This window comes from Cygnus olor, chromosome 10, assembly GCF_009769625.2.
Source record: "Cygnus olor isolate bCygOlo1 chromosome 10, bCygOlo1.pri.v2, whole genome shotgun sequence".
NCBI classification, from domain to species: Eukaryota; Metazoa; Chordata; class Aves; order Anseriformes; family Anatidae; genus Cygnus; species Cygnus olor.
The window spans coordinates 19167101-19186205 of record NC_049178.1 but is presented as its reverse complement, the minus strand read 5'-3'; the positions used below and the strand labels follow the sequence as shown (position 1 = coordinate 19186205).

At 39.9% G+C, this 19105-nt stretch overlaps 2 long non-coding RNA genes across 2 annotated transcripts in view; both read right to left on the bottom strand.

Moving 5' to 3' along the window:
* Positions 1-1489: 1489 nt before the first annotated feature.
* Positions 1490-8039, bottom strand: LOC121075648. The gene is made up of 3 exons (XR_005823078.1): positions 7849-8039; positions 3370-3523; positions 1490-2255 (listed from the first exon to the last, which is right to left on the bottom strand). It is a non-coding gene; the product is annotated as an uncharacterized LOC121075648 (long non-coding RNA).
* Positions 8040-11934: 3895 nt separating this feature from the next.
* The window catches only part of LOC121075647, a 48444-nt gene continuing 41273 nt past the window's right edge, over positions 11935-19105 (bottom strand). Inside the window, exons 3-6 of the long non-coding RNA XR_005823077.1 lie at positions 14974-15143; positions 12834-13004; positions 12117-12194; positions 11935-12019 (exon numbers count right to left, since the gene is read on the bottom strand). This is a non-coding gene — a long non-coding RNA (uncharacterized LOC121075647). The remainder of the gene's footprint in view (positions 12020-12116; positions 12195-12833; positions 13005-14973; positions 15144-19105) is intronic.

Genomic DNA, 19105 nt, shown 5'->3' with positions numbered 1-19105 from the left:
TCCATGTTTTTCTACTGAGTCAAACAGATTTGGATTATAATAACAGGTGATGTTTACAGAATTATTATAGCTACCCTTGAAACTAAGCAAAGGCACGGTTGTGAGAGTAAGCACCTGATTCAGAATTACCAGGGGCCCCCATCCCAGCTTCTGCAGACAGAAAAACAAAGTGATTGGGGGGGGGGGGTGTCCTTGGTTTTTATGAGAAAAGAAGAAATAAAATTGATCTCCTAAGACATGGACAAACAGTGGTCTTGGCTAATGTTGTCATTTATATTCTTCTGGTTTTTATGTCCATATAGTGCACTGTTTTTATTAAAACAACCCCGCATTACAGTCCAAATGAAAATCAAAACACTAGATGAGTTGTTACTGAACCATTTAGTGATCCCTGCATTCCTTAACCAATTTAATCTGACTGTTGGGTTGCAGGGTATTCGATAGGTCACCTACATCAGCAGTTCCAGTCCAGACAATTTGCTTCTGAATACTACATGGTATAATACACATTTTCCAATTACATTTCAGACTGCATTCAAATCCTACCAGACAGACAAAGTTATATGAAGAACAGAAGTCTTAGGAAACAACAGCATACACATACCTGATATAAAAACAGTATTTTTGTACAGTTATCAGCAGTTGTACAAAATTATTAATGCAAACAGGAAGGCAATAGCTTGTTCACCAGTAAAAATCTTCTTTAAAAAATATTGGCAAATCTCATGAAACAAAGTGTATAAATGATTTATCCCTCTTTGGTGTCCTTCAGACAAGACATTCAAGGAGAAAAAAATATAATAATACTGTGATTATCACAAGCAATAATTGGGAAAATGCTCTGTGAAAAGAAGCATACTTCTGGCTTACCTTTCAGCCTTAGATAAATTAATTATTAAATACATAAACTGATGTTAGGGAAACCCTAGAAAATGTATTAAAAATAAGCATCACTCTGGAAGTACTAACACCAGGCCAATGTGATGAGCATGCATCAAAAATTACATTCTTACAAGAATGAAAACAAGGACTCCCCCTAGAGCCTGGGGATTATCAGAATGGTCACAATTGTACAATTGCATGCCTTACAATTGTACTTGTAAGGTTTAATGGCATACCCCAATAGTTTTAGTAGACTGTGCTGGCCATACTTAACATTTTTTTTCACTATCAAGATTAAAAGGATCGATACTTCTAAAACTCTCTGATTAAAACTAACAGTAAATGGAAGTTCATGGTGCAGGGTGACCTTAACCATTTGGCTGTAAGCAAGCAGTACACTTTTCGGAAACAGAGAGTAAATGTAATGTGATGGAGCAAGGAATAAGGGATGTAAGTCATCATCCCAGGATCCATATGGAGAACCTATACTCTGAGTGAAGCATAAGTCTGAGAAGGATTTCTGAATGATTCAGAACTATCTGAAGGTCTACAAAATCCATAGCTGTATAAGCAGAGGATATTAAGTAGATATAGAGAGTCTCTATTGCTTTCTTATTTTGTGCCAGTATATATTTTGGAATTGAAATGTCTACTACAGTCTGCAGCTCAGGATGGATAGCAAAATACTTCTTAGGATTCAGATGGGAGCCAAGCAAACAACTGCAAGGTTGGAAAGTGCATCTCTTAGTGAGCAATGAGAATTCATCAAGTAGCATGTTAAGAGGTGTTTAGATCCCAGTCTGTGGGTACCAGAGGGAATAGGTATTTTGTAATGGAGAGCTTCTCTGTCTAGCTGACAAAGTATAACAAGATCTAATTACTGGCAGATGAGAAAATTGGGTTTTGCTTTTTTTTTTTTTTCCTAAACAGTGAATTTAATTAACCCTATGGCAAATTTTTCCTAGTCGTGGTAAATTGTTCACAATGTGTTACCGTAACATGAAGACTACATATTTTCTTCTTAAAAATACTTTTTATTTCAAGAAAAAAGATTGAAAGAGGAATGTACATTATAAGAAGGTTATGTGAGTTGGTTACAGTGGTTGTGCTGCAGCTGCAGCCCTTGCTGTTACATACTGGTGACCAAAGCCTAACTAAGGACAAGGTCCAGGCCAACAGGACCCTGCAACAAACCAAGGGTGTACTGCTGTGAAGATTACCTCAAAAGAAACCCATTAATCCCAGTCCTATGATCAGTAAAAACAGAATCTGGTTTTGAGACCTGCCTAGATCTGAAGTGGCTCCAGCTGCAGCGAACTTCGCAGGCTTATTCTGCTCTGGCATCCTCCTATCCTAATCAGCGTAGTCCAGCCCTGGGAGGGAACAGGAAAAATCGCTGGTTACAACACCTGTATCTTGCCTGAGAGCTTGGAAAATTGTCTCAGAGAAGTCATATATTCCCCCAAAATCAACAGCAAGAATGGAGGTAGCTGTCATCTTAAATGTACATACCAGTTTGGCTAGATGTTAAATCCAACACTGAGGGAAAACAATGCCATCTGAGAAAAACTGCTGTCAAATTCACCTGTATTTAGATTCACATGGGTGTGCTGTGTTACATACTGATTTAATGATACAGAATGCAGCCTCGGTGTAAATTACCATAGTTTCACTTGAAGTTCAAGTTGAGCTGACTTCAAGCTCCTAGATGCTAATATAGCTGTGACAGCTTCCACCAGCTGAAAATTTATCCTATATGCTATTCTAAATATATCTATCATCTCTAACAGCTCCCAGATTTCAACTCTGTGAAACTGCTTTCTCAGTCCTTTAGCCATCTGTTTTTTGCTGGGCTCATATGTGTTTCTCTGGCAGTGACTTTGCAGAACACACCACAGCAGGGAAAAGCACAATGGAAAGTATATTTTTAAAGTGTCTTGCTTCATTTGTGAGTTAAATGCACTTGTATTACAGATTAATAATATTTTTTTAAAAATCACAAAAAGCAAAACAGCTACATTTTGGGTATACAAAACCAACCTCTTAAGAGACCTGTGAGCGCAGCCTAGCGTATATTCCACACTTGAAGAGTCGCACACATCCCTTATACAACCACTGAAGAAAGAAATCCCCATGCCAACATCCCAACTCTGGACAGGAATGCAAGTCAGACATAATTTTGCCATGATGACAGTAATCACCAATGTACAAAAGGAAGTTTTCTAAAAGCAATTGTTTCTAGAAAGCTATATTCAACCCTGTGTCCACATTGTGAACACCCAAAACATTTATATTTCTCTTACCATTATTAGAATACATATCCTTTCCCAGTGTTATTAATGATGCACTGAAATGCATTAAGAGGTTTACATGCTTGCTTGACAGAGGGAAGGGAGAAGAAGAGGTTACCATTTCCTTTCAAACTGTGAATAAAATACAAAACTGTTTCAGATGTTTCTTCTCTGTATGTGACTACCTCATTCTTACCTATATAGATATCTTCAGGATTCATTGGTCATCCCCTGGTTTGTAGAAGGGGCCATATTTTCTCTTCTTGCCACAGTCAGTAGATATAATCTTATGTATTTGTCGAAAATGGATGATTTTGTCTTCAACCTTTATTGTCAAGAGATTGGACTAACTGCAGAAAAAGAGAGGGATGTTAAATAATGTAACCACAGCAAAAGTAAAGACAAAAACAAGCAAACAAACAAAACAACAACAACAACAAAAACCCTAATACTAGCCATTAAAAAAATGTAATTCTTATAAACTGTCTGTCCAAGGCAGGAGGAAGCAGGGATTGAAACACAAAGGAAAAATTCAATATAGGCATGACTTCCTCTGGTCTGACTTTTGCACTCATAAAATTTTTAATTCTACATGAAGATGCATTTCTTCAGGCACAAGAGTCAAAATATAATGGGGCTCTTAGGTGGAAAATTAGAATATAAAGGCTATCAACTGCCCATTAATCTTGTGGGGTCAATGGGAATCAGGCAGAATTGCTGTTTCCAGATGGGTGAAAGGATGCTGTGGGATTTAATTTACCCTGTAACCAACGCACTCTGGCAGATCTCTGTGCCTACACTCCGGAAGAAGGAACTGAAAGACGAAAGAGTCAGCAAGATTTGGGGCTCTAGGTGTCAGCTTCCTATAATCCCTAGACTGCAGATGTGAATTCATTAAGCAGCTAGATGGGACACGTTTCTGTGCTGTCCTTATTTGACAGTTTGGGTCAGCCTGCACGTGGGTGTGATCCTGTGCCCAACGGTGACGCATTGAGTGTGTGTATTGCATACAGCCCGGGAGATACAAGAGAATTATTTATTCCCTAATATTACCTGACTGTTAATTCAGATTTTAGTAGTGCTGTCAAAAAATCCACAAAAAAAGTTTAAAAGATAGTCACATTTTAGATCAAATTAGATATTTAAACAGGAGACAGTATTGATTTACCATACACAGCTATTTTTAATGTTCTGTGTCGAAATGTAAAATGGGATAGCAAGTTATGCTTCTCAAGAACAGCCGAGATAAATTCATTTTTTTAAAATGATTATGTTTTCAGTTTAAAAAATAAAAAATAAAATAACACTTAAAACTTCAAAGCAATGGCTGGAGGTGTGAATGTTTCATACAGCTTTGTGCTTCGCTAAAACTAACGAACAACAAAAATCCAACAAGAAATACTTGAATTCCTATGTGTTTTGACTCAAGATTTCTCATGAAAAGTTGTTATTTGAACTTAAATTACTAGACAAGCTGACAAAAGCTGTTTTAAACCACAGCTGATCTAGATGTGGTCACAGACCATTCTGCCAAGGCTGATTTTAAATACCTCTGTAACAGAGTCAGGTATCCCAGATAACCCCTGCGGGCATCTATTATAGTCACTAACATATCAATTGGCAAATGTAGTTTAAAAAATGGAGTAGAATTTATAAATACAACATCCTGTCTCTTCAAATTATGTTGTTATGTGTATTGGCTCATTACATGTGGTGTGAATATAATACTGATAACAGACAATGGTATAGATGAAATGACATTTTCCCTATGATATCAGTTCATGGAAAGTATTTAGTCTTCAAGATATGCAGTTAATCTTTATCCTAAACATAAGTTGAGGGAAACCTTGCATGCATGTTTCCCAGAAAGCTCTTCTTCTGTCCACCAAAGATAAGGTTATTAGGTGGAAACCAGGGAGGCCATAGATCTCCACTAGCTCTGTAGGCTGACAAAACTATGGAAAAGCATGCAAGCAGTGCTGCAAGTTGTGCACAGCAATGGAGAAATTCCTGTTGCAAGAGAAAGTCAAATATGGCCCAACCCACGATAAAGAGGCTAAGGAACGGCTATGGATGTTTACACTCATGAGGTTAGCTACTTGGACTGCAACCCAAACAGTAAGATAAATTGCACCAATGCTATTGTCTCTATCTCATGCAAGAATGTCAATGAATAATGAGGCTTTAATTAGCACCACACTTTTCACCTGTAGTGTACAAGTGCTTTCACTTGTGCCTGCAGGAGTTACAGAACCCAAAAAGGCCAAAGAAAGCTGGAATTATTAAAAAAAAAAAAAAAAAAAAAAAAAAAGAGAGAGAGAGAGAGAGAAATAGAGGAATGCAGTTTTGACCACGGGTGTAAATCAAAAGTAATGCCAACAGGCAAGAGAGTGATACCTCAGTGAAACAGGGGTGTGATCAAAATGAACAAATCACTTCTGAATCAGGAGAGAAATATAATACTGGCTTAAATTAAAGCTTCTTGAGAAACATTTTTTGCTATCCAATTTGCACAAGATTTGTTTTGCTCGTAGAACAATTTATCATTATTTCTATGGCAGTAATGACTACAAGTTCAGTGTTATATTAGGCTGCGTGCACGCTCCTGAGATAACACTCAAAAAGACAGAAATCAGACAGAATAGCACAAACAATGGCGATGTAGCAGGGGGTTGGCAATAAAGCCACATGCTTCGTAGATTAATGTTCTTTTGCAGTTTTTCTTAAACATGAAATTTTTTCATCTTTCCATTCTGTGGCATTATGATGGTTATTTTGGACAATTTTCTCTAATGGAAGGGAGTTCAGGGGACAGGAGGGGAAGGGATCTTTTGAAGTTAAAAGAAAAAAATGAAGTTAAAAAGGAAGAGAATTGGGAAGGGGAAAAGGGCAAAGAACAGGGAAGGATGAGCGAGTGCTGGTGGAGCCAACACTGTGCCATCCCTCTGCACCCAAGATGGGCTGGGGTAGGGACAGCCCCAAGGTGCAATGGAGGTCAGGCCTGGGGCACCCTGGAGGCCTGGTCAGGACCAGCAGGAGATGGGGCCAGGCAGGTGACTAGGGGGCCCACCAGGAAGCCCTGTCAGTGAGGAGGGTCCATGGGGGTGTAGGACCTTTTCAGCCTGGGGAAGAAGAGAAATCTTTGGGGTTTCGTGGAAGTGGCTGGCAAAGGGCTGCTGGGGTTTTGAATCTTGGATGTGCAATGAGGACAGTTAGGTAGGGGATCTCTATGTGTAGGTTCAAAGCTGAATAAAGACATGGATATTATTTTATATATACTAACTAAACACACATATTCAAATCCTTAACATGAAAGCATTTCTAAAATGGCATTGTTCATAAGAAAGCCCAGGGGTGTGAACTTCTGTGACCACCTGTAGGCTTTTACAGCATCGCTGTGCTGAATGCCAAAGGTTTTGTCTAAGGAGACACCTGGTTATACCCAGTGACTGTTGTACGTGGTGCACATTTAATGAACAGATGCCTTATGTTTGTCCAATTAATTTCAAAGTTGTATCCACCCCAAAGCTGCAGGAAGAAAGACCTGAAGACACAACGCTGTGCCAGGATAACAGTGGTGATTTGGAGATAAGAGTTCCAACACCTGAAACAATTCAGCAACTCTTGATGCTCTAAGGCTGAAAATAATCACTGCAAGTGTGATATTTCATCTGGGATAACATGCATCACTCAAGCCACTTCCTCTAATTCCTTTTGTGGCAAATCAGCCTGGTTTCGGACCTCTAGTCCTTTGCGCAGTCAGTCTGACGCTCCCAGCCTGCGAGCCAAGGCAGCTTTCTCCCAGAGACTTGATTACTATATTCAAGTATGAACTTGCACGAGGCAGGTGTTAGGTGGATGCATTCATGTGAACAGGCCAGGCAAATGTGTCTGACTACAGAAAGGTCAGCCTGAGGAGGCTCCAGTCATCTCCTTTCTATCCCACCTTCTCTGCAGGCCGTTGCTGAAAGCAAGCCCCTTTCTGCCTCTCCCCAGGCACACCTGGTTTGCTTGCTGCTCCCACTTCATTCAGCTGTGCAATCTGCCTAAAACTGTTCAAAGGCTGCAAATCAGACAGCAGTATTTAACCACAGAATCAAAACCACCACAAGCCAATTCACGCAGTCTCTGCAGGATGAAAGAGGAAGGCCAAATTCACCAATGCTGTTTCGCTAATGAACCTCACACCTTTGCGGCACAAGTGAGATTGCATGCAGTTCACTCTTCCTCCCAATTATATCTTCAGCTCTTTGCTAAAACTGCTAATCAACGTACCAGTTAATGCCAGCTCTGAGTATCATGCTGTGCATGAATATTTGTCCGCTCAGTACTGTCAGTAGGAAGAAATTAACCTACACAGGGCACTGCCAGCTCTTGTGGGTAAAAACCCAGCCTCCCCAGGTCAGACCATGAGGTAGTTCTGAATCTAGGAAAGAAGGGGTATGTCCAGAAGAGAAATGTTGCTTTGTGGGTGACTTCCTCCTGTGCACCTCCAGTCCTGGGGCACAGAGGAAGAGTCAGGGCTTCTGGTGCCCTCTCCTGGTGCCACAGCACCACGATCTTAACCGTGGCACTGGAGCCACCAGTGTGGTTTTCTGGTAGTAGACTATCATTAGATGTCTTATTTAATGGTGTCTGTGATACTCTCCAAATTCAACTCAGAAAAGCTACCTACCTTGTGAGATGTAGGACTTTAGCAAGCCCACAAGGTGTGTGCCATGCCAAGGCTGTCCAGTCAAGTGAACGATGCTGCAGTGAGACACAGGCGTACCATTTGCTTTTGGAAGTACCATCGCTGTTTGCTCAGGTCTGTGAAACAATCCCAGATTTTTTAAGGTAAAGCAAACGCTTCTCATCTGAAGCTGGTTTCTTCAAGGCTAGCTTTGCGCTGCTCTGTACTGCCTGATGTAGGTAAATCCCAAATACTTTCCTATTTGTAAGTCTTGTGGAACAGACTTCTTGCGTGAGGAGTCTTGCAAACAGGAGACACAGGCTCACAATCTGAGCTATTGCCATTGTGGGGATTTCCCAAATAAATGAACAAGCATCAGACCTTTAGCGTAGATAGATGCTGTCAGTTTCTTCTCTCCCTACCTACAACACACACACACTTCCCTCAGATAATATTCTCCTTCCTGAGAAGATGCAACACTTGGTGTGACCAGCTATGAACTTTACTGTAACTGCTAAATTCACAAGTAAATCATTAAGATACTATGACACAAATGACAGAACAAAACCCTCTGGCGAATAGACAGCTTCTTGCTACCTAATGGTATACCAGACCCTGAATTTCAGTACAGAAAAGGTAGAATTTGGTATCCTGCCATCTGTCCCTACCTTACTGCCTCTGTCTGACAAGGAAATCAGTATTTTTTCACCAATGTTTGCTCCTGAAAGTTACCCTCACTTCAGTTGACCTGACCTAAACTGAAGAATTGGTTGTCTTAAAAGCGCACTTCTTGGAGCAGAAAGCAGCTTGAGGACACTATTAACATGCAGGAGCAAGGCTGCACTAATTGGAGAAATCAGTGCTTCAGCTGCTGCTGGTTTGGAGAATTGGAATGAATTAAAACACATGAAGCTGACACTAAATAGTTATTGAGAAAAAGTATCAAAGTCAGGGAAAGCAGAGCTGTTTGCAAGATGAGGTGTTTTATCGATATGCAGTGTGTATAATTGTATAGCTGCTTGTATCAGTGACTGCTCAAAGTGCTCCGTGCCCTCCTGCAGCCTGTGTGTGGGATGCAGAGGAATCATCCTGCTGCCCATCTGCAGGAGATGCCCGAGGTCGCCCACCTGGTCAAGCAGACACCTGGCAGAGAGCTCAGCCTTGTCCCCTCCCCAGGGCTCATGAGGCCTCCTCAAGCCTTCAGCACACAAGTTGTCCCCTCAGTTTCCATGCGGAAACCTCTTCAACATGAACACAAATCACGTATTTACTGTTTTTCCCTATGTCGGGGCAGTGCCTCGCTAGCCAACACCGCAGCCTCGTGGGGACCTGTCAGCAGAAACACAGACACAGCCTCCAGCTTAAAGCAGCACCAACAAATCTGTTTGAATGCTGAAAGGCATTGGTGGAAGAGAAATACAAGATTATGTGAGGCATTATTCACTTCCACAGGGCTCTACAAGGCCATATCATACAGTATCTTCAACTGAAATATATATAATTTCCTTTATTAATCAGACAAACCAAAACAGACACACAGACTGCTGCTTTCTCTATTTCAAGCAGACTCAACATGAGCACTTTCTAGAAAACACCAATAAAATGAAAATATCCTCAGGGAAGCGTATACCATTTAATTACACAGCTAGTTCACATGGTTCATCATATGGGATTTTGTATCTCAGGTGCTGATAGGAACAAAAACTGTACCTGACATTTCACAAAGAAACAACTGTTTTGAAAAATTTCTGGACTCTGATTTTATCACTGGGCAACATTTGGGAGAGTTAGTGAGGTAAAGGCAGAACTAGATCTGAGTATGTTGAAAGGTGCTGCATGAAAATATTCAGAGGATAAATGAATTGGGGAGGGGAGAGGTGTTGTTCTCAGGCGTTCTTGCTTATAGTCTTTCATTTACATGGTGGAATAGTCTTCCAGATAGGGATTATTATAATGTCTGAATGCCTAATTGAAACAAGGTGCTGCAGCTAACTTAGGAGCAGCTTAATTTTAAACCCTTTTATCATCCCCAAATGTGAATCCACATTTAAACATGGAGGAAAAATTCATGGTATATGCAGGAACAAATAAAGCTATTGTCTGACATAAGGAGCTTATGTAAATGTGTGACGGCGCAGCTCCTTTTACAGTAAACCTTTCAAATACGTCCATAAATCATGAAGAACAACAATAAAAAAAAATAAATCATTATTTTAAGGAAGTTTACAATCGGATTTTACCTGTCTAGGAGTGATAGAGACTACACTGTTAAGGCAAACAAAAGCTAGCATCTTCCTAAGCAGTAAATTGCAAATAAATATAAATTTCTGCTACAAGGCTTTGTGTGAGAAGGTTTCCATTATGAACTCACTGAAAATTTGCTAGTTTTAAAACAAAGGCATTTGTTTTCAGTCCCTCTTCACAAGCCCATCAATTTATTTTTGCTTTTAAAGACAGAGCATACTAAATAAATTAATTAAATCAAAGGTGTGTGTACTAGAGTGGCTTGAAAAGACCATGGATGTGATCCAGTGGACAAACTGGTGATTCAAAGCCCCTGGACATTGCTGTTCTACTCAGTTCAGTCACTGCCCTCCCATCTGAGCTCAGCAGACTACTTCACCTCCTTCTCTCTTGCTATTCTTGCCTTTTCATTCTCCATTTAGACTGGAAGTACTTAGGAGAAGAAACTGTCTCCTCCTACACATCTACAGAGTACTCCAGTGAACAGTGACCCGATCTCAGTTGTTCTTGGAAGACCAACAATTATAATTACGTGAAGGCAGGATGCATGTGGATGCGACATTACTTTGTTCAGGCTAATCAGCTCAATTCCATCAGTGAAATCTCTCTCAATTATAGAAGAATCCATGTGTGCAACCCAGACAGCAGAAATCAATTCTAATTACTCCCCACTGCCTGCACGATTCCCCTGTGCAAACAGAGGAGAGACACAAGGTGTTCCCAGCACTGCACTGCTCACATGGGTGGCGATCACCTTAACCTCCTTCACGTGGGAGTCCCATACTGTTCCATCAGAAAACACAGAAATCCATATGTTTTCTCCTGGGTGAGAACTTCATAAAATCATTTCCTTGTCCTAACAAGAGGCTAAATATTCTCTTCTTGGTAAATCCCCTTTATTTTGCCATAGACTCACAAATCGGTCTTAAACCAAGATTCGCCTATGGATATACATCAGGTTTACCTACCACTGACAAAGCACGTCACTGCAGGAGAGGGCTGGGTCACCTCTGTGGTTAGAGGAGGCAGGCAGAGAAGCACACACCAAAATTAGCCCACAGCTGGCAGGACCAGAGTCCCTATCCATTGGCTCCTTCTGCAGCCACCTTCTGACTGCCCTGAGAAGTGCTGGTTTGATTTTCAGGAAACATTTTCAGGAAAATCATCAATGACTGAACAGGTATAGGCAAATTTACAGCTGCTCTGCATACCCCTCGAGCATCCCTGACAATCAGCCTTCATGTCTATGTGTACTATTACAAAATGAGGGAGTGAGCAGGTTGCAGTTTCATTTAATCTTTGTCTTTACATTAGACTCCTGCACATGCTCCTTCATGCACATGAATAAGTCTATTTGAGTTACAAAAGATATTCGGCACTGTCTACCTGAAACAACTCTAATGGGAGCCTGTGCTCGTGACTGCAGTGCCGTTTCATTCAGGTTGCTCACCTCAGCACATAAACCTGCTTTGATTTTTATCCACCAAGATCCTTGTGCCTGTATTTTGAAACGCCTGCTACAAAAGCACACAGCAGCCACACAGGAATAGGGAAGCTGCTCTCTCTCAGAAAATAATTTTTCTCTGTGGTGTTTACAGAAAGCAGAAATGAATGAAATTATTCGTCACAATTGAAAAGTCAGGACAAGGCAGTGTAGTGAACCAAATCAGAGCAATGTGTGAAACCCTCCTGTAGCACAGCATCCTCCATTCATTTGATAAGAAGACAGAACGCTGCTTCTTCCTAGCATGGATCACACCTCCAGAGGTTATACCCACACGTCAGAGAATACAGAAAGAAAGCAAAATTGGAGGAAACAATCAGAAAGATTTTATTTTAAACTTATGGCTGGAAGATCAAAAGGTCAACTTCAAGTTTCTTGCGCTTCTTTTACTAACACCACCCTGAATTAAGCTGCTCTTCTCCGGGGCTAGTTGGGGAAAATTTATACATTCTTTGTTATAATTTGACCTTGCAGTGATCTGCAACAATAGGGATTATGGTGTTGTCAGAAGATTATACTGCACCTGTTTCCATGACATTTGTCCCTTGCAGAGAAAGTGTAAATACCGGTGACATCTACCCAGAGCAACGCTTTTTTGTTCCTGTTGAGACAGTTTGGAAGCAACAAAAGAGAAGTAGGAAAAAAGGTAATGAAAAAGATAAAAATAAAATCATAAATTGGAATGCAGTCTACTTTTTCTCCACCTTTCACCTCTCCCAACAAAGCAAAATGAAAAAGATACACAGGAAAAAACAAACAAACAAACAAAACCTACAAGTCAGTAAAGAAAAAAAATGTTGAAAATGTCCAGAGAGAGATGCAGGAACACCCAAGTCATACTGAAAACTGTATCTTTCTCTAAAATACTGGTCGTGCCTGGATTAGATATGTCTGACATAAAGGATTCCCAAGTTTGAGCTAACTGACAATATCTATGGGGAAAAAGAGGGAGATGAAAACAGCTATTGTAGACGGATGTTCTGACTCAAGTTAGACATTTCTTAGCAGGGGAGAAATATAATAGCTTTGGAAAGAAAATTAAATAAAGTTATAAAGCATCCTTTACAGAAAGTGTGAAAGACTGGTATCAAAACAACTGAAAAGAAAGCTTGATGCAAGCATGAAACCCCAGTTTCCAAGTAGCAAAATGCGCTCCTTCTGTTCTGTATTAGCATGCCATTAATGACAAATAGGAAAAAAGGGCCTAATAAAGTTATTACTTTTTGCTATTTTTTATTACCTGTAATTTCATACAGACAAGCTCTTCCTGGCTCAGGGCCCTGTAATATTCCTTTGCCACATCCCTTGGCTGTTGATGGGAAATGGGAAACAATCTCGGTCTGTCTCTGTATCACTGAGATATACTGCCTGGGCAGGGACCACATCTGTAACTCCCAGGAAAGGAGTTTTCCTATGAAAAAAACATGGTTTTATTTATTGAACTGCATGGTCTGCCACAAACAAATCTCTAGCTTAAAGAAATGTAGAGATGGAAACCTCTCTTTTAAATAATCTTGAATGCTTTAATCCCATTTTACTTTAGTAACAATATGAAAAGAAATAAATCTGAGTTTTGTAGCCACATGACACCAAAATTACATTGATTTCAAATAGACTATAAATGCAGTCTCACACTAGGAATGGACTATACTACAAGCATTGCATTGTTTATAGTCCTTACTGTTCCAACACTTTTGACGATTCACATGCAAATGATTTTCTAAACAATTTACACTAGATTCTGATCCTTTTGATTATGGGGTAGGGTAGTACATTTAATTCTCATCTCTCACTAATCTTTTCTTGGAGGGCTTTTTGTTTGGTTGGTTTGGTTTTGGTGTTTTGTTTTTTTTTATTATTATTATTTTTAGGACCCATGACTATTATTTTTCAAATATGTTCTGTATGTACATGCAATAGGTTTCCCTAAAACAAAAAGAGGTCCACTTTTAGACACTTAGATAAGTTGAGGTATGACACCCAAAAAGAGATATTAAGATAAAGCAATGGGTCTTGAAAACTGGACATCTCATAACGGCTATAGTACTGCTGACATCACTCCCTTTCCTGTGGCTTCTAGAAAACAAATCAATGTCCCAAATTCTGTTTTCTGTAAATACAGTTGGAGGTTTAACACAAAAACAATTTTTTTTAAATACTCACCAGTATTTCATCTTCATTCATTCTGATGCACATTTTTAAACAGTTTCCACTATTTCAGTTTTCTTGGTCAAGCAGAAATATTTATTATACTTGTTAAAGTTTATATTACCCCGTAGCAAAGCAATTTATCTTTACTGTACATGGGTGATTTTCCTGATTATTAAAATACCATTAAAGTGAAAACTGTTCAACTCACACCACACTTCTTTCTTGTTGTTGGATATTGAGTGGAATATAACTACAAAATAATACATCTGGTTTTTAAATTGAGACATAAGAGTTTAACTAGTGTTGGACTACTTGAGCATCTACTGCACTGTACCAGGCTCAAGAGACTGAAACTGTTCCCCAGGATTAGATCTTGACTATCACAGCTTGTATCACAGGCATAACAGGGAAGGTGAACATCACCCATCCAGAGCTGGATACAGCAAAAGGAAAAGATAATAAGGCATCTTTCTCAGCTATCATCACTTCACTTGATATGACAGGTAATCACAGCCTGAAACTATTACTTCTAAATTCTTTTCAAATCAGAATGGAATCAGATTTGGAAAATGAGTGAACTTCTGCTCGCAGCCCAGAGGACCAGAGATGTTCTGTCCCAGTGGAACTGGCTGGTGTTTCAGGCTGTGTAGTCCTGTGCTACGGAAAACCTTGCATAGAGAACGTGCTCACTTGTTACGTGATTAGTACTACCTGCAGTTCTTACAATTAAGAGCTGGTTCCAGAAATGTAATGGGTCAAAAAGCCCTGACCCCTCTTCAAGAGGACCATAGGAGTTTGGGGTGACATTCAGTTGTTCTGTCAGAGTGGGTGGCCCACCAGAAAAACACTCTCCAGGGGCAGGAGAAGTTGGGGCTGCCCCGCTTCTTCAGCTCTGCTGCAAGCACCCTACAGCCACGGATGGTGCACAGGTGAAGAGCGATGCACTGTACCTCATGTGCCTGGAGTTTTCTTCCTCTGAATTTAGATGACAGCTTTGGAGAAAGTACAGTCATTTTTAACATTCCCAAGGGATTTCACGTTACAAATGTACGAAGAGGAGAAGTAGGTAAATCTTTTTTTCAAATCAAATAAAAACATATTGTTGGGCTCACATATTCTCTTTGAGTGTAACAGGAATGACAAGAAATTTTCTTGTTGTTTAGAATACCTCCCTTATGTATCTTTTTTTACAGAGACTATGACTTGACTCTAGGTAGAGTTTTACATACCCAATTTCCAACCAGCAGTGATTATTTATGGCTAACTTGTCAACTTCTGCATGCAGGGAACCACGATGGAAATGCTGACAGCCTACAGCCCATAAAAGCTTCAACGGGTTCTGCAATGAGTTTTGTATTCGTTTTTAAGCATAACACTTCCTGAGCTTTTTGTGAGAATCCTGTAAAATTAACACACAACAAAATTCAAATGCTTGTAAGCAGATAAGTGTGTTGAGCTTATTATGTCTGTGCCTTTCATTCACTTGCAGTTACATTTTCTCTATCATTTGCTGTCTTTGTATTGATAACTCACATCATTTTAGAGCTGTCATGAAATGAGATATTCAACAAAACATTTATTTTTCAATCTGAATTCACTGCATTTTAGGTAATATTTCCACATCTTTTTTTCTGAAATTGAAACTCAGGTCAAGTTGTAGACTACTCTTTGCTGGCAACAAACAATTATACAAGTCAGAGTACACGTTTTACTTCTTAATGAGCTGAGTTTTTTCCTATTTCATCCTCCCCATTGTCTTAAAACGCAGAGGACGGTAATTTAGTTTGCTATACAGAAAATCCCCTCCAGTAAAAAACACATTCTTCTGAAGCTGTAGTGACCAATAGCAAATAAAGTTCAGTTCTTTGGGTGATGTCAAAACAATGCCTGATAGTAACAAAGCCAGCTGCTTTGATTTATATTGCCTTCCTCCAGCAATACAAGCCAGCATTCTGCTTGCCCTTTTCACTGCAGTTGCACATTAAGCTGAATGCTTTAGAGATTTTCTACAACAACTCCCAGATCTCTTTCCTAATCAGTATTCGACACATCTTTCCTTTTAGCAGATGCGCTATTTTTTCCCTTTGTTCCAAGATTCATTGTTCTCCATTAACTGCAGTTGCCATTTATTAGTCCAGATGCAGAAATGATCCAACGACCCCTTATGAGTCGATGTGTGTTCACCCACCCACACGTCTGTGCACCAGCACGCAATAGGCCCTTGGATCATCACATATTTAAATATATGCACTGAAACTATAGACTGTTTACATGAGATTTATGATGTTTCTGAAATGTACATAGGATAATGAAATGGGATTTTGATCTGTTAAAAGTGAACCTGCTTCAAAGCTAAAAATGCGCTCTTCTGGGCTTTGAGAGTAATAAAACAATACATAGAAGCAGATCCTCAGCTGGTAAAAAAGCTTGTTAGAATTAACGCTGTGTTGATTTACACCAGGTAAGAGTGTGATCAATTAAATCTGTGCTGTGAACTATATAATTTTTTAATGAAAAATTTAAATCTAATAATTCTTGGCCACACTACTTGTTTTTGGGGAGGAAAAAAAAAAAAGAAGAATGGAAACACTGGGAGAAACCATTCTTGAAATTCAGACAAATTGGCAGGAAATGGAGTGTGTAATGCTTAAATATTCAAACTATTGATAATATAAACAGGTGGCAACCATATAATATAAAGTACATTAACTTGGAATTCTGTAGACACTTGGAAGATAGGAAAATAGGATTTCACATCGTATTAGTTCAGTGGTCCATGAAGTCTTATATCCTTCTTTCAACATTGGCTAGTAGATAATTCTTCAGTGGAAGGGAATCCCGCCCCTCATAATGCATTCAGAAATATGAAATGCTGTAAGATAGAAGCGGCAGGAAAATAAAGGACAAGAGAGTAGCGAGAAAATTGGAAAAAGCCAAACATATGAGGTCGCAGTTTTAATAAAGAGGAAAGAATCATTGTCTTAAAAACAGGCTCACTTGAGCATAGGACAGCTACAAGTATACAGTGCTTTCTACCCCCCAGGTTACTAACTCAGCTCATACCCCCATCAACAACACTGCCTATAATTTATGATCGCAGTGGCCTTTGTGAATAAAGATGTTTCCACTTCATAAAATCAACAGCATTATTAGAACCCTCTCTTCCCCATCACCTAGCAGGGGCAGCAGGGATAGAAACTCAATGAACCTCCCTTTGTGACTGTTCCTCCAAAAGGGCACTGAGCCATAGTCAGGGGATGGCTGGGAAGCCAATATCAAATCGGCTGAAATACTGGCTTAGCTACCATACAAATAAAACTGGATTTATATTCAGTTAAACGTTGTGCCATGTTCTGACAGCTAATACTTGCAGTTGCCAGGGGTTGTGAATAAATGAAATTAATCTGCAGTCGTTTTCACACCAGAAACTGCTGTTTAAACAAAACTAAAAAATACTTTCCATCCCTAACATTGACATGTTTCTAACATCTACACCTGTGCTTTTCTGTCCTGAGCAGGTTTCCTTTGTGCCAACATTCTCAGAAGACCCATAGCCCCTTTGCAAGCATCCTTCCAAGCCAGGTTGGGTTGCTGCAAAAGGAGCAGCTCCTGCTTCAGCAGCCTAAGTGCTCTCCTCAACTGCAGGAGGACAGCGAGCCACAGAGAGGCAAGGTGGGGACCCGAACCCCACCTGGAACTGGCAGAAGCCTCCACAAAACCCTTCAACCCCTTTCTATCAGATCCAGGAGAAGAAAAAGAAGGGAAAGGAATGAGGTTGGTCCGGGACTGCTGACGTTGACAGACCTGCTTTCTAATGAACATTGAGCCAGGCCCTCAAAGAGATTTCTTCAGCATTTTTCTCCCTGACTGCTCTCTTGGAATTAATTACATTTCAACTCTCTTGTAATTGCTAGCAGGTAAGAGAGATACCACTGACAACTGTGCTAAGCTTAAAGCACATAAGGGCACGGGGCTGTAAGCGTGTGCCTCTAGAGACAAACAAATGATGCTGGAGGGTAGCAGAGAGCATGGCCAGTGGTACTGATGGTGGGAGAAGGCCCTATACTGTACATGAAAGGAGTCGCCACTGCACTTTCTGCACTTTCAAAAGGTCTGCAGCAACCTGCTTACTTTATCTATTTCAGCCCAGGAAAGATGAAAGTATTTATCCATATTTTTTCTGTTACAAAGATTCAAAGTTGCCTTTTACTGCCGTGGGACCATATGTGAATAGAACACATTACAGCACTGATCACATTAATCTCCAGAGAGCTGCTATAAGACACGTGATCAGAAACATTCAGATAATGGCAATTATTCTCATGAGCCTGGGACCATACGAACCTGAGAAGGGAGGTTATGGATGGGGCTGTGTTAGATTATCCCAAGCAACTGAAAATAAAACAGTTTACTACACTCCTGTCTTCAACACTATTTGAAATCAGTTAGCATAGAGCAGCAGCTTTGGTGGAGCACCGAGGACTATCCCCAGCCCTATGCACATTTTGGTTTCCTCTACCCTTCCAGAGGGGACAAAACACATGCAAGTCAGGGGAAGCATCTCAGTAATGAAGAGAAAATTGTTTCTTTGTATGTAAACTAAAATGACGGTATTTTCCTGCTAGATCTAGTGACAGACCCTTGTTAAACAGCATAGCCAGTTCTTTCTTTTGTTCCCAAATGATTATTTTACAACACACAAAAATAAAATGACAATTTACAGTGCAATGGCTACAGAACTGTAAAGCATTTTAAAAGCTGAATTCAGGCAGAAGCTAATGATGCAGCAGATTTACTAAGCCAGATCTAGGCATATGATACAAAAATATACTGTCCAATTTTTTTTTGTTGTTTTTGTTGTTGTTTTCTCTTAATATATTTTGGATACAACGGCACACACAGCAGCATCATTTAATATATTAAATGATCCATCTTGTCATGTTACGGCTTCATCTGATATGATCCATTGCTTTACAGCACACTACTATGCATATAGAAAAAAAAACTAGCTTGTAATAAATTACCACTGCAACTATTTACTTTTCAGTATCTATTTACTTTCACGTTTAGCCCATGCCAGCATGAGTCCATCTGCAAAAAAGCATGCCCCTTTCTGAATATTTGTGACCACTTTATCAGCATGGACCACAAGGTGTTGTGATCTCTCTCCTAGACAACAAATATTCAATACACAACCAGTAGACCTGAAGTCTCGCTAACAGACTTTAGTGCTGGAAGAATCTTGGTCTGTCTTTGAAGGCGATGAGTGAGTCAAATCCCACAGCTACCAGGAAGAGAACAAAATCACTGGGAGAGGCAGTCCTAGTTCCTTTTCATGTTCCTTTCATGGAAAGTTTCTTT